The following is a 20736-nucleotide window of genomic DNA, read 5'->3' on the forward strand; positions in this document are numbered from 1 at the left end:
GGCCCAGGAGTTTGTGCAGAAAAGATGGCTTGCTGTGGTTTCAAAATCTTACAAACAAGCTCCCTGTCTTTTCGCTCTCTGACCCCACTCCACCTTTCCATTCCTTTGACCTCAACATAAAAGGGGCACCTTCAATTCCTGGGATGGTTCTCCCGTTTCCACACCAAAGAGGGCAAAGTGGTAAACTTATGCAAGTTGGAGGAGAGCAAGAAGGCTAAAAGAAAGGAGAGCTGCAAACCCCATCCTCTCCTGTGGCCCAGCCATCCCCAGCCCCGGCTTGCCCCACATTCCTACTACATTCCCTTCCTGCCAAGTCAGGGCCGGCCTAGATCCCTGCCAACTAGCTCCTTGGTTCAGTGTGAACAAAGGGGGAGGGGAGGTCTCCCCACTTGTCCTTCTGCCACAGCTCAAGTCTGCTGGTAGGGAAGGCCCCTGCTCTCAGCACCTCTGTTCTCAGCTCCCATCCTACAGCAACTAACACAAGACCCCACGTTGGCTCAAAGCCCTATCCTCCCAGGATATTCAGTAGAACTATGTGAAGTCAGAGTGGGAATGGATTTCTCATCCAAGATGTGATGGTTGCAACAGCAGCAGCAGAAAAGCCAGGGCCTGAGAGTTCAAATGCAGAAAACAAAGTGCCATTCAGGCCCCCAGAGACTAACAATAGGCCCTTATCCTGGTGTCTGGTATAAGCCAAGAGCTGTTAAGCAGAGCTGGAGTGCCCAGTGGGTAGTCCTGGGGCAGGTCTGCCCCTAGGATGTGGGGGGCCCCTGGCAACTATTTTAGGGGGATAACCTCATCTATATAAAAAACTTGAGTCACTCATGCTTAGCACCGTCAGCACCATCTGGCTGGCCCAATCTCACATGATCCTACAAAAGAAATACTATGACCACCAGTAGGGCCACCCTCCTGGAACTGGGCCCAGACATGGGACCCCGGAACAACCTCTTAGGACATCTGGTTGTCCCTGTACAAGGCAGAGTTGAGAGCATCCCAGAGGGGCGATGTGGATCCCACCCAGGGTTAGGAATGGCCAGCAAGAACGGCACTGGAGGGGGATACAGAAGACTCACAGGGAGGTACCCCACACGTGGGGCCCCCTGCGGACCACACATGCCTGGCCTAAAGGTGGCAACAACTCTTGGATGCAGCCACAGTGGTGGGCTTGAAGGGTTAAAGGACTGCCTTCAAGAAAAGGCTAGGAACTTGGAGCTGGGGTGCTGCTTGTCTCCCAGCCACCAAGCACCCGGGCGACCCAGATATGGCTCAATCTCCCCGCCCTGCACTCATCCCTGCCCAGCTCTTTCAGTGAGGGCAACAGGTAAGAGGCCAGGAAGTAGAACCTAAGAAGACTTGAATTCTCTGTGGAGAGGACTGCTGAGCCTGGGCCACAGTACATGCTCAATAAATGTGAGGAAAGCAGCCCGTATCCACAAACTGATGATCTGCTGCCAGGCAAGAAAGCATTTAATTCAACTTGAAACAGATCCTGGCCCCCAAGGGCATTTCTGCCATCACCTCAGTGACCCCACAGGGGCTGGTCAAGAGTAGTGTCACCAGAGGTCCTAGGCCACACCAGTGGAAAGGGGCTCACCAGGTCTGCAGGTAGCCCCAGGAACCTAATCTTAGCTAGGGACTCAGGGCAGGTGAGGGGAGCACAGTGGCTGCCACAGCTCCTCCCACCCTCCCCTCCAGTTGACGGAGAGTTGAGCTGGAGTCCCTAAAAACTGCCTGCTGTGTAGGCAGATAACCACGTGGCGGCCCGCCCAGTTACGGTGCTCCCCTTCCCCACCACGCTTTTCTTCCTAGGACTTATCACAGCTGTAATTAAACAGTCACTGGCTTTCTGCCGATCTGCTCTGATGCCAGGCAACCAGGCCTTCATCCTTCTGGTTCCCTGTTGTGTGTCTCCAACAGGTAGCATGAGGCTCATAACATGAGTACTCAATAATTAGTTGGGGGTGCTTGCAAGTCTCTCTCAGCTACACAGTGGCCCTGAAGGTGAGCACCAGCTGCAGACCACGTGACCAGTGAGGCCATGTCCAGTGACTACAGAGACCAAGGACCATTCAGCCCAGCCCACTATCTCCTCTTAGCAATGGGCAGGCCAGGTTCACGGCTATGGACAGAGGCCTATTCTGCTTGTTGCCAAGCAGTTTTCTATGTGTGGTCCGTGTTCCTCACAAGGTGAAATAGAGCCCTACCTCCTGAGTGACATGGTTAGCTGGATGCAGCAAGGAACTCACCCCACTGCCAGGCCCAAGACCACAGATTATTCATCTTGGCATCCCAAACCTAGCCAAACAGGAAACCAAGCAGGCACTGGGTAAATCTCTGTGGAAGTAATAAGCACTTAAGGGAGAAACCTAGCATTGCAGACTCTCCAGGGGATTTGGTGGCAGAATACCTGGGTCCCAGGCCTGGTTCTTTGTGACCATCTGCATATTGGAGCCCCCGGCCCCCTCAGAACATAGGTGAGCGTGCTGTGCTTGCCGTGCGGGTTTCCTGAGTTGGCCTTCACCTGCCTGGGATAAGAAGGATAAGGAGAATTGATAAGCTAAGAAAAGAGGTCAAATCTGAAATTCCACAACTAAGCTCTAGGGAAAACTGGAACCAGGCCTGGAGGGCTGATTGTAGGTTATAGCAGCTAATGTGTCTGTTGTGTGTACATTGCTCTCAAGCTGTGTCTGCTATGTGTTTGCCTTAGCTAGGCCTAAGCTTAATCTTTTTTTTTTTTTTTGAGATTTATTTATTTATTCATGAGAGACAGAGAGAGAAAGAAAGGTAGAGGGAGAGGCAGGCAGGCTCCCTGCAGGAGCCAATGGGGGACTCGATCCCAGGACTCCGGGATCATGCCCTGAGCCAAAGGCAGATGCTCAACCGCTGAGCCACCCAGGTGTCCCAGCTTAGAGTAATCTAACACCTAAATAAATGCATGTCAACTGCTGAGACGGATGTAAGTCACCAAAGAGGGGAAAGGGCCTCAAAAACTGTTCATTCTTGTGTAAAAAGACAGAGATTATTTTTTGCCTAGACGTGGATGGCCTGGGACAGCGGCACACACAGCCAACAGAAGGCTGTGGCAAAGGTCTCTGGAAGGCCCAGGAGGGCCTCCAGCTACTAGAAGGGAAGAAACTGGAATCCTCTCAGCTCTCTAAGTTATACATGTTTTTATCCCTCTGGAACACCCCCCATCCACTGCAAAACCTTGACTCAAAATGCCCAAGTCCCTTTCCAGGCAGCAGCCTGTGAGCTCTCTAGGTGGTAAGGGAAACAAATGAAATCCTCTTTCCTCCTCCTAAATCATTTTGCATTAAAGGAAAAGTCACGTGAAGGCAATCAGAATTCGTTTCTACTGGCAGCTCCTGCAGAAGGGAGGTGAGCAAACCACCAAGCCTCATGTCTACTTTTATTATTTTTATTATTTTTTATTTTTTAGATTTTTTATTTTTATTTATTTATTCATGAGAGACACAGAGATAGGCAGAGACACAGGCAGAGGGAGAAGCAGGCTCCTCACAGGCAGCCCGATGTGGGACTCAATCCCTGGACCCGGGATCACACCCTGAGCCAAAGGCAGACGCTCAACTGCTGAGCCACCCAGGCATCCCTCATGTCTACTTTTAATGTCTCTTTTGGGGGGTGTGGGTGGAAAGATGAGAGGTGAAGGAATAAATAAATAGAATGAATAAAATGTTTCTCCACCCTCTAAGCCTCCGGATGTTCTGTTCACCCTAGCCTCAAAGCAGAGCCCCACTCGAGTGGAAGCCTGCAACACTTCTGTCTTCTTTCTGAAGATTACTCTATCCAGAAGTGCCTCTAACGTGGGAGCTCAGGGAGGAGACAGACCAAGCCCCACAAGCCTACAGGCCCATATGAGCCTTCAGTGCCCACATAAGCCAGAGGGTTTCAGGAGAAACCCTGGAAAAGACTCAGTCCTGGCACCATGGGCCCAAGGGGACTGCCTCAAGCCATGTCTCAAGCCATCAGGTTGGTCTCAAAGGGTAAAATGAATGAAGAAAACTTTTCTATTTTCAAATTCCCCCTTCACTCACATCCTTAAAGAGCATCTTTTCGGAACTTGAGGGAGAGGCTTCCTGTGTGCTATCAGAGGCTCCCCTGAGATCTCCAGTTGCTGACAAGCTGTGAAGGAACAGAAGCTATTGCTTCCAGGGAAAGGGTGGAGGATCAGGGTAGTGACAACACTGGAATAGGCTCTAGGCCAGAGGCAATGAATGGGCCAATCCCGAGGATCTGTGCTAGGAATAGCAAACAAATAGAAAAAGAGGGAGAGGGGGCTCTAACTCCCAATGCTGAGACAAAAATGAGGCCTGGCAGTAAGGGGCCTGGCCCAGGCTCCCCCTCTGAATGAGGTCAGAATCAAAATCTAGGCCTCAACTCCTTGGGGAAGAGATACCGTATTACTCAGGAGGAACATGAGTTTATAAAACAGGCATCAGGGGGATCCCTGGGTGGCGCAGTGGTTTAGCACCTGCCTTTGGCCCAGGGCGCAATCCTGGAGACCCGGGATCGAATCCCACGTCGGGCTCCCGGTGCATGGAGCCTGCTTCTCCCTCTGCCTATGTCTCTGCCTCTCTCTCTCTCTCTCTCTCTCTCTGTGACTATCATAAAAAAAAAAAAAAAATACTTAAAAAAATGTATAAAACAGGCATCAGGTCAAAGGCACATCAGTGACCCAAACTTCTGCAAGATAATGTTTGATATGTCAGATACAACCTTGAGAATGCCGGTTACCACAATGCCTGACACCAAATGCTCATCAAATGTATATGTGGATGAATGGATTCAGAATAATGCTGGTTCGATCTGGAGTACTCAGAGTAGCAGAGGCAGAGAGATGGTGCTTATGCAAGTAAAATGGAGCAAAGAGGATTACTTTACCATGGACCCAGAATATGTCATGCCTCTAATTGGGGCATAGAAGGAGGGGGAAGGGAGAAGGGGGAAGCCAGGGAGATGTGTTCTCAGATTCCACACGCCAACAAGACAGACCTCAGCTGTCACAGCAGACACCCTGAAGAAAGGTGCCAAGCTATTCATCCATAGGGCCATTGGCTCCAGAACTTGCCATATGAGGCTGGAAGAAATACAGGAGACAAGAGAAATGGCGTGTACCTAGACCAGGTGAAATGTTTGGCCTGTCTTCCAGAAACCTGTTGCAGCTTCAGAAAGTACAAATGGCCAACTCTCGGCAATGGTTTCCTGTCAACTCCAGGCTCTCAAAAGCACCCCTCCATCTTCACTGTGCCCTCCTCCAAGCAGCCTTACCTGGGAATCTCTTCCCTCCACACAGAAGAACTATGACCTCCTGAGGGAATGGCATTTGGGCCTAGACTCACATTTGTTCAGTGCAGAGAAATGTGATGCAGGGTGGCCAACACAAGATGCCTTACTGGGTCGGTGGCTTGACTGCCCCCAATTGCATCCACTCATACACGTGCCTCCACTGTATCATAAGGAAGACAACGCCCTCTCACTAGGGCATCAAGAAGTGTGGCAACAACCTTGCTACACACTCAACTATTCGCTAAAAAAAACCTCCTCCTTTACATCTCTTCAAATCTTTGGGCAGGCTTATCTTTTTCTTCACTACAGCCTAAAGCAGCAGTATTGTACAGAGGAAATCGAAGAAAAATGAAACAGAGGCCAAGGAAAATTTTGTCAAACAGAGATGAACCAAGATGTTCTGAGCAAAGAATCCTGCTTCCACACCCTGGGCATCATGTCAGATGCCAGCAGTGGAGGAAAAATAAAAGGAAGGAAAGCTTTGCAAAGGACACCACAGAAATGGACAAAGAGAAAACCCAGGCCAAAGAAATGAGTGAATGCACGGCCTTCTCGCAGAGGGTTCTGTCTTGTTCTGTTGGCAGCAGTACAGCAGCAGGGCCAGGGGCACGGTTTGGATGTTAGGGCAGAGAGAAGAGTCTCTGCTGCTCCATCCCTGGACTACTTGGGGCAAGTAGATCACTCTCAGGAGTCTCAGTTTCCTCAAGGTAACGCTTTTGACCTCCAGAAGAGACCACAGTGGAGCAGAATAAATGTAGCTGCCGTTATGACTTTGCTATTGATCTCTATTATATACATTTAGTTTTAAATGAGGGAGGTGGGGAATCAACCAGCAGATACAAAACCACCCAAGAACTCTCCTCTCATTTTTCCCACACTTTGGAACGCTCCCTGAGAATTTCAGACTGACAAGGCTCTACAAAGAGAAAGCTGCCTACCCCCTACATGATTCACAAAGGGGCTCCTTCCCTAGCCCCCAGCTCAGTTACACAGCAAAAAGGAGACTCAGCATCTTCCTCATTACAATTCCTCTGTGCTTGTGAATGAAGCTGTGGGTCCTTTGTCTGCATAAAGCCCACCCAGCATCTACAGTCTACAGTCACAGAATAGACTTTCTGAAAAAGTAAGGGGATTTCCGACAGTCCTAATTTAAATCAGAGTGGAGAGGTGCTTCAAATCTAAATAAACAGAATAATGACAAGAAAGATAAAGAAACAGCTACAGACAGATGTACTTTCATTCAACAATCTCCTTCCTCAACCTAAGATAAAAAATTCTTTCAGTCTTCCTAGCGTCAACTAGGAAAAACAGTAGCCACCAGCTCTGCTGGATGTGCATCCATAACTCCAGGAAGGAGTGCCTGCTTATCCTGTGCTTTCTTATCTCTGATCCACATCCCTTCATGGCTGCGGGTGACATGTGCATGAGTTGTTTGCTGTCCACGGGAGCTGAGGGCCACTGGCCTGTCCATCACTGAGAAGGCCTGTTACTTTTGGCCTATATACCTTCTCCCTGATGAACTGTCCTGCCCAAGTTTGCTGTTAGCTATAAAGGGGGTTTCAAAGAAGGACACAAGGAGTATGCAAACATCCTCATGGGAAAATAACTCCCAAGAGAAAAGCAAGGTACAAGTCAGTAACATTAGCTTCGTAAGTAGACAGTAGCCTATCACTACTGCCATGTCTCCCCTCACTCAAGGTTGCTGAGCCATGAATGCAGCAGAGAAAAGGGACCAGATACCACTGAGCAGCAAGAAGGCAGCCTAGTGAACATCTCTGCCACACACAAAGGGAAAGGAAGAAGTCTTAGAAGTCTACCACTTCCTTTCCACAAAAGAGCCATGTCATAGAGGAAGGTTTTAAATGGGTCACAGAAAAGCACACTGTGTCAAGATTCAGAAAATCATGAGGCCAAAAGAGAGAAAAAGAAAGAGAGAAAAGTTAGGAATTAAGGAGGTGTTGACTTGGCAGAACAAATGGCGAACACTATTTATTCTTTCTTCCTATTTGCAAACAAGACAGACATGATCCTTGGACAAAAGGACAATGGCATCCTAGGCTCCTATCTCAGAGAAGGTGTCTAAGAAGCTATGTGGAAAGAAGTGATCGAAGCCAAACTAATTCAAGATGCAGAGAATATAATAAAAAGAATGACAGGGCAGCAAGATTAAATAAAAAGAAGAAGCTCCTTTGCAGATTTGGAATTGTCTGGAGGCTCCTAAAAGCTAAAGGCCACAGTTCAGGGAAGACCATTATCTGAATCTTACTTACAATTACCAAATATTACCTTTGTGATCAGAAAAGCCAAGCACATGGGACACCTGGGTGGCTCAGTGGTTGAGCGTCTGCCTTCAGTTCAGGGTGTGACCCTGGGGTCTCAGGATCAAATCCCACATCAGGCTCCCTGTGAGGAGTCTGCTTCTCCCTCTGCCTGTGTCTCTGCCTCTCTCTCTGTGTTTCTCAGGAATAAATAAATAAAATCTTAAAAAAAAAAAAAAAGCCAAGCACACTATATTCTCTCTGGAAAAAATATATACATAGCTCACAAATGTAAAATGTAAAGCTCCTACTGAAGGGCACATAATTTAAGAGATATTATCTTTTTTGAAACAATCTTGAACAAAAGGTAATTATAGCCAATCTGCAATTGCCCACACTAATGAAATGGGAATGGCAAGCATAAGCAATTTTACAAATGTTTCTAGAGTACCTCTGAAAGGCCTGGCATAGTGTAGGAAGCAGAATTTTTTTTAAATGATCAAATCATGGTAAATTGATAGGCCCAGGGACTAGGTACATGATCAATTAGACATGTTTGGCACGTGGGCCTAAAAAACATACACATAGTGGTTACAAGTATATACAAAGTGTATAGGTGCGCTGACAAGGAGTAGAAGAAAATCTAACATTAAGCCTTCAGTCTACAACTTTACTTTTTTTTTTTAGGTTTTTCCCCATCATTTTAGTATTTTAAAGTGCACAATTCAGTGGATTTTAGTACTTCACAATGTTGTGCAGTCATCACCACTAATCCAGAACATTTTTCTCTCCCCAAAAAGAAACCCAGTATGATTTTTTTTAAAGATTTAATTATTTATTTGAGGGAGAGGCACAGGGGGAGGGGCAGAGACAGAGGGAGAGAGAGAATCCTAAGCAGGCTCCACACCCAGAGCAGAGCCTGACACGGGGATCAATCCCATGATCCATGAGATCATGACCTGGGCAAAAACCAAGAGTCAGATGCTTAATTGACTGAGCCACCCAGTCACCCCAGAAACCCAGTACTATTAACAGTCACTCCCCACTCCCTCATCCCCCCACCCCCACCTCGGCCTTAGCAACTATCAATCTACCTTGCTTCTATGACTTTGCCTACTTGGACATTTCCTATAAAGTCCATATACTACATAGCCTTTAGCACAAGCTTCTTTCACGGAGTCTAAAGTTTTCAAGGCTCATCCATGCTGCAGCATGTATCATTCCTTTTTATGGCTGAATAACATTCCGTTTCATGGATATACCATATTTTATCTATCAGTTGATAAAATTTGGGTTGTTTCTACTTTTCGGCTGTTACGAATAATGCTGCTATGAACATTCATGCATATGTGACTGTTTAAATATATAATTTTTAATCATCCAGGCTGGCCTCCCTAGTTATGCTTTAATTAGTCAGGGACTTGAACCCAATAGTCTAGACTCCAGAGCTTGACTCCCAGTCACACCACTGGACTCCTCTTCATTCCTATGCTCTGATATGGAAGGTAACAGCAGCCCAGAAATGTGATAGATGGCAGAAGAAAGCTGCAGAAATTTGAAAGTCACTGTTGACAATCTATATACATGAAGCACTTAGCTGCAGGGTCAGAAATCCACCTAACTGAATGTACTCCTTCCTGTCTTCATAGACCAATAGAAGGGAGATTATAGATAATCAATGGAAAACTCTATAAATTGACCTTTTGAATCCTATAGTAAAACACACTGCTGTAAAGTTAAATGGGACAAGGAGAACGACAAGCAGACAAGCACTTAGCCCCCAATACACAACATGCTTCCTGTAAAAGTTCGTTTTCTCATGCAAAAAAGAAAAGAACAAAAGGGCACCCAGGTGGCTCAGGGGTTAGGTGTCTGCCTTCACCTCAGGTCATGATCCCAGAGTCCTGGGATCAAGCCCCGCATCGGACTCCCAGGTCAGTGGGGAATCTGCTTCTCCTCCTACTCATGTGCACACTCTCTCTTGCTCTCTCTTCTCAAATAAAATCTTAAAAAAACAAAAACAAAAACAGAATTTAGAGGGCTAACTTTGGGTTTTACTCTCCCTACTTGGAAGGGCTAGATGAAGTCGAACCTACTGAAGGTTAGAGAGTGGTAATAAAGGCAGGAAATCAGACCACGGGAAACAAGCAATGTTTAAAGAATCAAGACTAAGAGAAAAAAGAAAAATATGTAAAGAATAGGAGAAATTCACGTGAAGGAAAAGGAAGGGAAGAAAATCTAAGACAATAAAAACACATAGAAGAATTTATGTCTAAACTGGCCCAGACAGGGCCACCCTATCCCTGGGTGGCTCAGTGGTTGAGAGTCTGCCTTTGGCTTGAGTGTGTCCCGGGGTCCTGGGATTGAATCCTGTATTGGGCTCCCCACAGGGAGCCTGCTTCTCCCTCTGCCTATGTCTCTGCCTCTCTCCGTGTCTCTCATGAACAAATAAATAATGACTAAGAAAGAAAGAAAGAGGCCCAGACAACACACTAATGGTGTGTGATGAGCATAACACGACAGGCAGATAAAAGGGACTAAAGAGAACAAAGACCCAGGAGCAGGGGCAGAACCACTGAAGAGGTTCATCCTCCCAGGGGTACCTGGGTGACTCAGTAGTTGAGCGTCTGCCTTTGGCTTGGGGAGTGATTGAGTCCCACATCGGACTCTTCACGGGGAGCCTGCTTCTCACTCTGCCTTTGTCTCTGCCTCTCTGTGTCTCTCATGAATAAATCAAATCTTAAAAAAAAAGAAAAAAGAAGTTCATCCTCCAAAATGTGTAGGCAAAGTAGTCACTGAATGAAGTCACGTATGAAAGTACATTGGAGATGGTAAAGTACTACAAAAAGATGATAATCTGTATGTATACAAAATAATAAGTAGGAGGATGCTGGGAAGATGGCAGAGTATGAAATATCAGGAATCTGACTTCCCTCCTAGACAACTACACTGGTAGAATCTTCTGAAGTAACTATTTTGGAATTCTGGAGTCTACTGGAGTCTGTTGAAGTCTGAAGTCTGCAATTTCCATGGGAAGTCTTGGGGGGTAAGCTGCAGTTAATTCCTGTCTATTTTGGCTTTTAGCACAATAGCCTCTGTGTAGCCCCACCTCCTAGCCACAAGGCAGGCACATGTTCCTAGAACAGGATGCACCCAATATGTGGGAGCCAGGGCAAAAAGGACCTTGACTTTCAAATACTGATCATCTGTGCTCTGATCATAAATTGCTGCTTCTGATCACAGAGGTGAGAAGCCATGGTTGCTGTGCTTCCCTCCACGGTTGCAAGCCCCCTCACCCTCCAGTTGAAGTGACTGCTGGGGGATTTTGAGAACATGTACAACTGCATATGCGAAATTGGAAAGTGACTATGCGCTCTGGGAAGATGCACAGAAAACACCTAAAAAGACCTTACACATACACCTCAGGCTGATCCTTGGCAGAGGCAGCCTACAATAATCATTTTTAAAAACAACAAACAAAAAGAGCAAACCCTAAGATGGAGTTTCACACTTTTGGAATCAAATGCTCAGTGGTCAGCAACAAAAAAATCAGGAGGTGTACAAAGAAACGGAAAAGTATGGTCCATTCAAAGGAAAAAATATAAACTGTCCCTGAGAAAAACCTAATGCAGATCTACTAGATAAAAACTTTAAAACAACTGTCAAAGATTTTCAAAGAACTAAAGAGAGATATGGAAAAGGTCAAGAGAATTATGTGGAAAAATCAATAAAGATATAAAAAAAAAAAACTAAAAAGAAATAAAAAAGAAATTCTAAAGTTGAGGGACACCTGAGTGGCTCAGTGTTTGGCTCAGGTTGTGATCCCCAGATCCTGGAATCAAGTCCCCCATCAGGCTCCCCAGAGAGAGAAACCTGCTTCTCCCTCTGCCTATGTCTCTGCCTCTCTATGTCTCTCATGAATAAATAAATAAAATCTTAAAAAAAAGAAATTCTAAAGCTGAAAACTACAATACCTGAAATGAGAAATTCACTACAGCAATTCAAAGGCAGATTTGAGGAGGCAGAAGAAAGAATCCATGAACTTGAAGACAAGACAATGGAAATTACCAAATGTGAGGAAAGAAAGAAAAATGACTAAAGAAAAGTGAACAAACAGAGCATAAGGAAGGCTACTGTAGGGTTGTCAAGCACACCAATATACGTACTGTAGGAGCCCAAAAGGAAAAGAGAGAATATCTGAAGAAATAATCCCCTCCCCCCCGCAAAAAAGGAATAATCCCAAATTTGATGAAAACCATGAATATAAGCATCCAAGAAGCTTAACAAATCCCAAGGAATATGAAGTCCAAGAGACCCACACAGATAACATAAAATTTAATAAATTAATTAGTTTAATCTAAAACATAAAAATTTTTAAAAAGAGATTCACACAAAGACACCTTATAATCAAATTTTCAAAGGACAAAATCAAAGAGAATCTTGAAAACAGCGAGAAGCAAATTGTCACAAACAGGGATCTTCAACAAGATATTTAGCAGATTTGTCATCAGAAATATTGGAGGCCAAAAAGCAGTGAGGCAATATATTCAAAGTGCTAAAAGAAAAAAAAAAAAACTATCATGGGCAGCCCCGGTGGCACAGCGGTTTAATGCCGCCTGCAGCCCAGGGCATGATCCTGGAGACCCTGGATCAAGTCCCACGTTGGGCTCTCTGCATGATGCCTGCCTCTCCCTCTGCCTGTGTCTCTGCCTCTCTCTCTCTAGCTGTGTCTCTATGAATAAATAAATAAAATCTTTTTTTTTAATTTTTATTTATTTATGATAGTCACACAGAGAGAGAGAGGGAGGCAGAGACACAGGCAGAGGGAGAAGCAGGCTCCATGCACCGGGAGCCCAACATGGGATTCGATCCCGGGTCTCCAGGATCGCGCCCTGGGCCAAAGGCAGGCGCCAAACCGCTGCGCCACCCAGGGATCCCCAAATAAATAAAATCTTTAGGAAAAAAAAAAAAACTATCAACCACAAATCCAGTATCTAGCAAAACTGTCCTTCAAAAGTGAGGAAGAAATTAAGGTATCCAAACAAAAGGGGACAGGGAATCTTGCCCTGCAAGATACGTTCAAGGAAATCATGCAAAATTATATGAATAGGTACTAGATAGTAATTCAAAGCCACGCACAGAAATAAAGATCTCAATAAAGGTAATTACATGGGCAATTATAAAAGCTAGTATTATTGCAACAATGCTTTATGATTATACTTTTTGTTTTCTACATTATTTAAGAGACTTAAATATTTGAAGAAAAAAACAATTACTAGTGTAAACACTAGTATTACTACAACTTTAATTTATAACTTCAAATCTTCTCTACATAATTTAGAAAACTAATGCATGGGGATCCCTGGGTGGCGCAGCAGTTTGGCGCCTGCCTTTGGCCCAGGGCGCGATCCTGGAGACCTGGGATCGAGTCCCACATCGGGCTCCCAGTGCATGGAGCCTGCTTCTCCCTCTGCCTGTGTCTCTGCCTCTCTCTCTCTCTCTCTCTCTGTGACTATCATAAATAAATTTTTTTAAAAAATTAAAAAAAAAAGAAAACTAATGCATTTAAAAGAATTATTAGTTTATATTTTGGGGCACACAACATACAAAGATATAGTCTTGTAATATCAACAACTGAAAAGAGTGGGGACAGAGCTATAAAAGGGCAGTCTGTATATTATTTAAGTTAAAATGGTACAAGTGAAAATTAGACTGTTATAACTTTAGGACATTAAAAGTAATCCTCATAGTAACTATAAAGAAAAAGCTATAGAATACACACAAAATATAGAAATGAGAAAAGATTTAAACATTTCACTACAAAAAAAATCAACTGAACACAAAAGAAAAATAATGCAGTTAAATAAAGGACAAAAAACTACAGGGCATATAGAAAACAACACAATGACAGAAGTAAGTCCTTCCTTATCAGTAATTTCTTTAAATGTAAATGGAGTAAACTCTGCAAACAAAAGACATAGATTGGCATAATGGATTGAAAACACATTGTCTACAAGAGAATTACCTGAAATCCAAAGACACAAACTGGCTCAAAGTGACAGGATGGAGAAAGATACTCTGTGCAAATAGTAACCAAAAGGTTACTATTAGCAGGGTGGCCATACTAGTATCGAACAAAATAGATTCTAAATTAAAAACATCACAAGAGACAAATATATATTAACAAAGGATTCAACACAGCAAGAAAATATAACAATTATAAATACAATTGATCATCAACTGACAAAATTGAAGAGAGAAATAAACAGTTCTACACTAATAGTTGGAAACTTCAATACCCCTCAAAATAATGGATAGAACAACCAGACAGAAGAGGACTTAGAGAACATAATAAACCAACTAGATCTAACATATATAGAATACTACCCAACAACAGAATACACATTCTTCTCAAGTGCACATGGACATTTTCCAGGAGAGATCATACATTAGGCCACAAATTAAATTCTGATTAAAAAGATAGCTATCATCCAAATATCTTCTCTGATCACAATGGGATAAAGTTAGAAATCAATAAAAGGAAAAGGAAAATTCAGAAATTTGTGAAATTTAACAACACATTTTTAAATCACCAATGGACCAAAGAAGAAATCACAAGGGGGAGGGGAGGAGAGGAGAGGAAGAAAGAAAGAAAAAGAAAAAAAGAAAATAGAAGAAAGAAAGAAAGAAAGAAAGAAAGAAAGAAAGACAGAAGAAAGAAAGAAAGAAAGAAAGAAAGAAAGAAAGAAAGAAAGAAAGAAAAAAAAGAGAAAGAACTCAAATCAACAACCTAATTTTACAACTTAAGGAACTAGAAAAAGAACAAACTAAACTCAGTAGAAGGAAGGAAATAATAAAAATTAAGAACAGAGATAAATGGAATAGAGAATAGAAAAAATTTTTAAAAATCAAAAGTTAATTCTTAGATTCACAAAATTGATGAAAGGGTAACTAGATAGACTAAGACAAAAAGAGAAAAGACCCAAATTACTAAAATGAGAAATAAAAGTGGGGATATTCTACTGATTCTACAGAAATAAAAAGGGCTATGTAATAACTATAAACAATTATACATGACAAATTGGATACCCTAAATAAAATGGACACATTCCTAGAAACACAAAACCTACCAAGACTAAATCATGAAGAAATAGAAAAATCTGGAGTATCTGTGACTAGTAAAGAGACTGAATCATTAATCAAAGTTTCCCAACAAAGAAAAGCCCTGGACCTGATGGCTTCACTGGTGAATTCTACCAAGTATTTAAAGATGAACTAATACCAATCCTTCTCAAACTTTTTTTTTTTTTTTCTTCTCAAATTTTTACAAAAATTGAAGAGGAGAGAGCATTTCCTAACTCATTCTATGAGGCCAACAGAACCTCGATACAAAAACCAGATAAAGACACCTATAAGAAAACTAGATCAATATCCCTTAGGGACACTGATACAAACAAAAACCCTCAAAAAACAAAACAAAACAAAACCAACAAACAGAATTCAGCAGCATATTATAAGGATTATTCACTCCACCTTATTGGAATTTATTCCTGGGATGCACAAGTTCCATATATGAAAATAAATCCATGTAATAGGCCACATCAACAAAATGATGGAGGAAAAAAAACAATTGATCATCTCAATTGATGCAGAAAAAATATTTAACAAAATCCAACATCCTTTCAGGATATGAACATTCAATGAAACAGGAATAAAAAGAAACTACCTCCACATAATTAAAGCTATATATGAAAAACCCACAGCAAACATAATACTCAATGGTCAAAGACTGAAAGCTTTTCCTCTAAGATCAGGAACAAGGCAAGGATGCTTGCCCACTTTTGCCACCGCTGTTCAACATGGTACTGGAAGTTCTAACCAGAGCAATTATGCAATAAAAAGAAATCAAAAACATACAATTTAGAAAGAAGGAAGTAAAGTTATCTCTGTTTGCAGAGGATATGATCTTATATGTAGAAAACACAAAAGATACCACAAAAATGCTATTAGGATAAATAAATTCAGCTAGGTAGCAGGATACAAAGCAAACACAAAAGTCAGTTGCTTTACACATGAGCAATGAACAATCTGAAAAGAAAATTACAAAGACAATTTCATTTACAATAGCCTCAAAAGAACAAAATACTTAGGAATTAACTTAATCAAGAAGGTAAAAAACTTGTACAATAAAAACTACAACACATTGCTGAAAGAAATTAGAGAAAACATAAATGAAAACATCCTGTGTTCATGGTTTGGAAGACTTAATATGGTTAAAATGTCAGTATTACCCTACGTGTTCTACAGATTCAATATAATTCCTAACAAAATCCTAATGACTATTTTTTTTTCAAAAATAGAAAAATCCATCCTAAAATTAATACAGAATCTCAAGGGACCCCAAATAGCTAAAATAATCTTGAAAAACAAAAAGAATAAAACTGGAGGACTGACACTTAATGATTTTAAAACCTACCACAAAGCCACAGTAATCAAAATAGTGTGGTACTGGCATAAAGACAGACATATAGACAATGGAATAGAAGTGAGAGCCCAGAATTAAACTCACATATATGAGCAAAGGATTTTCGACAAAGATGCCAAGTCCACTGCACAGGGAAAGGATAGTCTTTTCAACAAATGGTGCTAGGAAAACAACATCTTCATGCAAAAGAATGAAGCTGGACCCTTACCTAACACCAGATGCAAAGGTTAACTCAAAATGGATCAAGGACCTAAATGTAAGTCCCCAAACAATAAAACCCTTAGAAGGAAACATGAAAAAAGCTTCATGCCATTAGTCTTGGCAATGATTTCTTGGATATAACACCAAAAGCACAGGTAAGAAAAGAAAAAATAGACAAATCAGACTCCATGAAAATGTTTATATTTTGTACAAGACAATATTCCCAGAGTAAAAAAGCAACCTACAGAATGGAAGAAATACTTACAAGTAATATATCCAATAAAGGACTGATATGCAGAATAGATAGGACTCCTAAAACTCAACAACAAAACAACCCAGTTCAAAAATGTGCAAAGGACCTGATCAGACATTTCTCCAAAAAAGACCACTAAGCATATGAAAAGACAAAGTATAATGGTGGTTTCCAGGGCGGGGAGACATATGGGAAGGGAGAATTGAGACATATGGGAGGGGAGAATTGAAGTTATCGATTAATGGAAACAGAGTTTCACTTTTACAAGATGAAAAAAGTTATGGGGTTGGATGGTGGTGACAGCTGCACAACAGTGTGAATATACTTAATACCACTGACCTTTACATTTAAATATGATTAAGATGGCAAATTTCATGTTCTGTGTATTTTACCACAATAAGAAAAAAAGGAAAAATAAAATAAGTAGCTTCTTCAGTATCCAGACAATAGATGGACCTTATAAAAATGGGTTTTTATGGGCAGCCTGGGTGGCTCAGCAGTTTAGCACAGCCTTCAGCCCGGGGTGTGATCCTGGAGACCCGGGATCGAGTTCCATGTCAGGTTCCCAGCATGGAGCCTGCTTCTCCCTCTGCCTGTGTCTCTGTCTCTCTCTCTCTCTCTGTGCCTCTCATGAATAAATAAGTAAAATCTTTTTTTTTAAATGTGTTTTTAAATTTAATTTTTTGAGAGAAAGTGTGGGGAGGTGCAGAGGGAAAGAGAGAGAGAGGGAGAGAAAAAGAGTATCAAGCAGGCTCCATGACCAGCATGGAGCCAGATGCAGGGCTTGATCTCACATCCCTGAGATCACGACTTGAGCTAACTGCCACCCAGGCACCACAAAAAAAGGTTTAAAACAAAAGATCAATTTGGCAGCAGTAGAATGACAATGGGATATTCACACAGTCTCCACAGGAATGCAAAAATGTGAAAATTATGGAGAATTTCAGAAATCAAAAGGGCAAAATACTTGGAAAAGCAACTATGCAAAAGCAGGAATCTGCAACCAGAGACAAGGGGGACCAGAGTTTAAAATGGGATCATACCATTTTAAAAGTCCATTAAGGCAGGTATCAATAATTGCCTGTGTGTTATTCCTGCTCTCTAAGCAACCCTAGCTGTGTAGTGAGTGCCAGAGTAGACCTAGCCCTCAGCCAGACTTACTTGATACAGATGGGCCAACCACAGGCCTTTAAAATGAGAAGGGCAGACCCCAGGGATTCTATCTTCCATTACAAATTCAAAGTACCTTCCAGGACAAATCAATGGCAAATAAGTTTAAAATGAGTGAGTCAGGGACGCCTGGGTGGCTCAGCGGTTGGACAGTTGCCTTCAGCTCGTGTCATGATCCCAGGATCTGGAATCGAGTCCTGCATCGGGGTCCTGCGAAGAGCCTGCTTCTTCCATTGCCTGTGTCTCTCTGCCTGTCTCTCTCTGTATCTCTCATGAATAAATAAATAAATTAATTAATTAATTAATTAAAATAAAATAAAATAAAATAAAATAAAATAAGTCAGATTTCCAGGTTCGACCCAATCATCAAAGTACTACAGCTCTGGGGGAGTGACCCAAACCATATCCATAACATCACTGTGATGCTGGTGGTCTTATTTTCAAGTGTTAAAGCCAAAGACCCATGAGAATGGGAGCCATATCCTAGGGATGAAAGGATCTTGCCTCAAAAGCACTACTTTAAAGTTAAACAAGAATTTTTCTAGCTGGGTCAGATAAACACTGATGAAAAATCGAAACAACAGGCCCCAAATGGAATCACTTGTGCCAAGCCCCACATCAGTAAGCCAAGATTTAATACCAAACCTAGTTGCAGGTTCCACCTCTCCCGGAAATGTAATCTTAAACCACTCAATCTGGACTTTTCTTTGTCAGCAGTAGTGAGGTATCTATCTGCCAAATAGACCCCATTCCATCCCCCAAAGAAAGGTGAGGTAATCTGTTCTTTCCTTGTTCCTGCACCTTTTGCCCATTTTGTATAGCTCTTTAGAGCTCCTTTCTACTTGCTAGATGAGATGCTGCTCGAGTCAAGAGCCACAAAATAAAACCAACTAAATCCTCAAATTTACTCAGTTGAATTTTGAGTTTGTTTTTTTTAATTCATGACTCCTGCAGATAATAACTAAAAATGCTGAACAAATACCTGTATATATTTCTTAATTGTTTTTTCATTAAAAAAAAAACTTGATTTTTAAAAATCTTCTTAAAAGTGTTGACAAGCTAGCAAGAAAATAAGGAACACTCAGATCAAAATCTAAGTGGAGGAAGAAACCAGGAGAGACAAACACTGAAGCCTTTGCCCTGAGGGCATCTACAGAACCAGATGATCCTTCAAAGCTTCAACAAACACAAGGGCACAGCTCAGAGCCCACACAGGGTGGGGAGTCTATAGAGGTCTTAACACAGATGCAGCTGGGACTTTGAAAGGATACTCTTTTTGCATGAGAGTGAACCAGAAATAAACCTATCTACCTCCTCACTGGCAAGAGGTATCTGAAAAAAAAAAAAAAAGTGTCTTAATCCCTGTTACTGAACAGTTGGAGAACAACAACCCCCCACACACACAAAAAAGTTGTAGTTACAACCCCCTCCTTTTGTAGTTACAAACAGCCCTCAAAGATTTGCAGTCCAAATTCCTACCACATGGGTGATCAGAAAACATTGCTCTAATACTGCTGATGGGAAGAAGGGTAAATTATCACAACCATGTTGGAAAAATTTCCCGTAAGCTAGAAGGGTCAGACATGCCAGCAATTCCACTCCTAACGTATTCCCTGGTGAAACTTGTGCTCATGTATACCAGGAACCATGGACAAGAATATTCACAGCAGTGCTGTTCTTCAGAGCAAAAACATCAAAGTAGACCAAAGGCTTCTTGGCAGGGGAAAGGATCAATACGCTGTAGTGCATTCATATAGTGGAAAGTTACAGAACAGTGAAAATGAAGGGAGCTAGGTGCATCCACATGGACACATCACAGACACAATACTGAGTGAGTCAGAGGTCTACAGTATGACTCCATGTCTAGATGTTCAAAAATAGGCAAAACTAGACAGTAAGTTATTTAGAGATTGGTCACAGGTGGTTAAAACTCTTGAGAAAATCAAGAGACAGGGTGCTTGGGTAGCTCAGTCTGTCAAGACGCCGACTCTTGGATTTCGGCTCAGGCCATTATCTCAAGGTCATGAGATCGAGTCCTGCTTCTGGGTCCACACTCAGTGGGGGTCTGTTTGAGATTCTCTAAGTAAATAAATCTTTTTTTAAGATTTTATTTATTTATTTATTCACGAGAGACACAAAGAGAGGGGCAGACATAAGTAGGAGAAGCAGGCTCCTCACAGGGAGCCCCATGCGGGACTCGATCCCCAGATCCAGGATCATGCCTTAAGCCAAAGGCAGACACTCAACCACTGAGCTACCCAGGTGCCCCTAAGTAAATAAAATTAAAAAAAAAAAAAAAAAGAAAAAGAAAATCAAGAGAATGATTATTACAGAATAGCTGCTATGGGGGTAAGGCTCTTCAATTGGGGTGTGGGGCTATACATAGGAGATTTATATGGTCCTAGCCTTTTTGTTCCTTAACCTGAGGGATGGAAACATAGGTGTTCATTATTTTGTTTTGACGTGTGTGTGTGTGTGTGTGTCTATGTTTTAAATACCTCTTCTATGTGATATATTTTGTGGTAAACATATGGCAAAAAAAAAAAAAAGAAGGAAAGAAAGAAACTATGGAACGTTATGCAGGTATTAAAGAGTGAAGCTGACATCTGTACTGATATGGGAAGATTTCTAAAACACAATGATAGATGAAAACAGCATGGAGCAGAGAGTGTAGGAGGAAAAAAGAAAAGAAATAGATTTATATTTTAAACAGACCCATCATCTCTAAAAGGATAGACAAGATACTTTAACCAGAGGTGGCTTCTAGGGAGCAGAACAGCGTTACAAGGAAAAAAAGAACAAAACAAGGCTTTTATATATGTCAAGTCCAAGTCTTTTATATATGTCAAGTCCAACCAAGTATTACTCAGCTAAAATACATACTTTTTTCTTTTTTTTTTTTTTTTTTTTTTTTAAGTTAAGGCCTAACCCTTTGATTTACCACTTGGTAAATTTGTTGTAAGACTATTAGGTTCAGCCTTCTGCGCTCAGGGATCGGGGTCTGCTGTCTCAGTCCCTAAAACCCAATGAAGTCCAATAACAGGTACAAAAAAAAAAAG

General features: G+C 42.1%; 1 protein-coding gene across 20 annotated transcripts in view; it reads right to left on the minus strand.

Annotated features, from left to right (window-relative positions):
• The window catches only part of PC (pyruvate carboxylase), a 100680-nt gene that overhangs the window by 60418 nt on the left and 19526 nt on the right, over nucleotides 1–20736 (minus strand). For 8 of the 20 annotated variants that reach the window (XM_026004323.2, XM_072758477.1, XM_072758476.1 and 5 more), the window contains one exon: nucleotides 2411–2528. The exons of the other annotated variants lie outside the window; for them this stretch is intronic. The gene's annotated coding sequence lies outside the window, so the exon portion shown is untranslated. The remainder of the gene's footprint in view (nucleotides 1–2410; nucleotides 2529–20736) is intronic. 20 annotated transcript variants of the gene reach the window in all.

The sequence above is a fragment of the Vulpes vulpes genome, chromosome 5 (genome assembly GCF_048418805.1).
Source record: "Vulpes vulpes isolate BD-2025 chromosome 5, VulVul3, whole genome shotgun sequence".
NCBI classification, from domain to species: Eukaryota; Metazoa; Chordata; class Mammalia; order Carnivora; family Canidae; genus Vulpes; species Vulpes vulpes.